Consider the following 2,858-nt stretch of genomic DNA (forward strand, 5'->3'; position numbering starts at 1 on the left):
TATTCAGACCAAATCAGGTGGTGCAGCGAAAACGCCAGTCATCCCATTCATTTGGGTGGGGGTTGTGCGTTTCGGCTGCGGGCGTTTTGGCCACTGCGGCGCCACACCAGATTGCGGCTGGAAAGTTGAGCCAAAGTCAACTTTTGGAGAAACGCAACCGGACGTCACTGCGACATTCTCTTCGTTTGATAAAAATAAAGTCAGACTTCGCTGTTGGCTTCCCAACTCATTTTAAAAAAGACGAGAGAAAGGGAGAGAGAGAACACCAGTGATAGAGAGAGAAGCAGTGGTCGAGCGAGCTGGAGAGTGAATGGAGAGAGAGAGCACTGTTAGCAAGAATGCAGGTGAATCATATCAATAAAAAGTTATTTTCTGATTGTTTCACAGCAGTTATGTTGTAGAGCACAAATAAACATGGCCACAACCCCACACACCTCAGCTCAACCCTGTGGCTAAACGCAGCACCGCCTGATTTGGTCTGAATACGCTATCAGCAGTAGCAGGTGCTAACATGCTAAGCTAACTGTGTCCGTGGCTTTGCACTAGCAGCAGTTCAGATGGAGGAGCTGCTAACCAGCCTGAGAAAACTACAACTATGGGTTGCAAGAAGAAGTTAAACTACAACTGTGGGTCCTTGTAATGTGTATCACTTCAATTTTTCATATATAACGTGAAGTTCAAGCGACCATCTCGCCTTCTCGCATGGGGGTTACCATAGAAACGTTTATGATGAAGGTGATATCGTTTTCTCCTCCAGCACACCAACAGGTGAGCGCCGTGCCATGCGGCTACTATAATACTGTATGCAGCTACTATAGTAAAAATCACAGGTGCTGGTATATAAATGACCCGTCTTTTTATTCCAAAAGTCGTACAGAAAGCAAGGGAAGTACATTTAATAAAGCCCTGGAGGGCGGGAGTGGATGAACCCGGTTAAAGAGTACCTGCCCATACAGGACGCTCTAAGAAGTAAAGCGAAGCTCGCAAGGAGGCAGGGATCATTTCATTGGTCAACACTACACCTGGTCTTCTAGTGGTTGGGAGATTTTGACAGGGTTGTTGCACAAAAAATCCAAGAACAGAGGAGAAATCTGGGAGCAGAAGTTCCACGAGCGTGCAGAGGCAGCCTGAGTGCGAGGAGAAGAGCTGAAGCTTGAGCACAGGAAATTTGTGCAAGCAACATTATATTTGAGTGCAAGCACACAGTTTGAGCAGAAACAGAGCAAATCTAAGCGCAAGCAGAGGCTATTTGAGTGTGAGGGCAGGGCTTTGCTCCGTGTGTGTGTGCGTTTTTGTGTGTGTGGAGGAGTTCAGCCCTGAAACAGAGAGCAGAGGAGAGACTGCATTGTGAGAATAAATTACACCAAAATGTTAAAGGTACTGATAAAAGAACTGGTTACGTTGGAGCTTATTAATACTCCAATATTTAATAATTTAGCCCCAGGGCCTGTTTAATACCGGGTTTCTGTATAAATAAATAAAACTGCCATACCTTTGATTACTTTGGAGGAAACAGACATACAAATCAATGTATATACAACTGCAGGAAGGTGGAAGAAGCACTGATGTCTGGAAAAAGTGTCTCTTTCCCTTTCCATTTAATCATATACAAAGCGAAAAGCAGAAATGCAGCAGCAGAGTAAAATCTTTTTGCACTAGTGGTTAAAAATCAACGGACTATGACGGAACAACAACACTTTTGATGGAAATCCATCTGTAGATGGATCTGTTGCACCAATGTGTCCACAGCTGGCTGTGTGTAAGATTATTTCCTTTGAGTTTATTATATATCTGCAGCATCACACAGCAGCAGAAATGAGTTAGTTAATCTGTACGTATGCATGCATGCGGCTCAGCAGCAGTAACTTCAAATAACACCAAATCGGTCAGGATCTGACGGTAAATAATGTTTTGTGTTCTGCCACACATCTACACAGGTCAGCTGTTACACACAGATTCAGGTTTGTATGGTGGAATTGTTTGTTTGTAAAGCATTCCTTATGGATGAATCTTGAGCTCCATCAGAGCTGTAAGGACATCTTTATTTTAAAGTAGCTTATAGTCCGAGATAAGCCTATACCACCCCATACCCACTGGTCCCCCCCAATGTCTGACTGAAGATTTCACTTTGACATATGATGGGTGAAAGGAGCAGAAATGTAGTGTAGAGACAACTTGGAGCTGTGTGTGCGTGTGTATATGAGTGGTGGGGGGGCCCTCTACATACAAAAGTGACTCTAAAGAACAACATACCAAGGAGGAGGGCATAGCTAAATGAACTGGGTGCACAGGATTACTGGTCACAATGACTGACTTTGTTCTAATGATGGAGACAGTAGAGTGTATCCAATAATTCAGTGACTGTAAGCCTAATGCTCATTGGTGTTATTTTGTTACTGTCTGAGATGGTCTTTTGCGAAAAAGCAAGGCCATGCTCTTGTTTCTTTTATATGAGACTTGGTTTTATTTATATTTGATTTAAAGATAAATAAAGACATGTTTCATATCACAACAGTCAAAACTGTGTCTGTATTGCACATTCAAACCTTAATACCATTCCATAATAACAACGGGTAAAAAGATATTTCCTCCAGGAGTCCATGAGTTTGTAGAGCATTCTGTGTATATACAGAAAATCAATTGGAAATTCTAGAGAAATGTTTCAATAATGCATTACACTTGAACTAAACCTGTTACATTTTAGTCGACTAAATCTACTGTGGACTTAGTCCACTAAAATCTTAAGGCCTAAACGCACTGGGAGTGATAACTGACTCATGATAACCTCATTCAAAGGTTTTGTTCTCACTACCGCTCGCTCTCCTTGCTCGACCACCGCCGCGCTGTCTCTCTCTCTC

Source organism: Thunnus albacares, chromosome 18, assembly GCF_914725855.1.
Source record: "Thunnus albacares chromosome 18, fThuAlb1.1, whole genome shotgun sequence".
In the NCBI taxonomy this organism is placed as follows: domain Eukaryota; kingdom Metazoa; phylum Chordata; class Actinopteri; order Scombriformes; family Scombridae; genus Thunnus; species Thunnus albacares.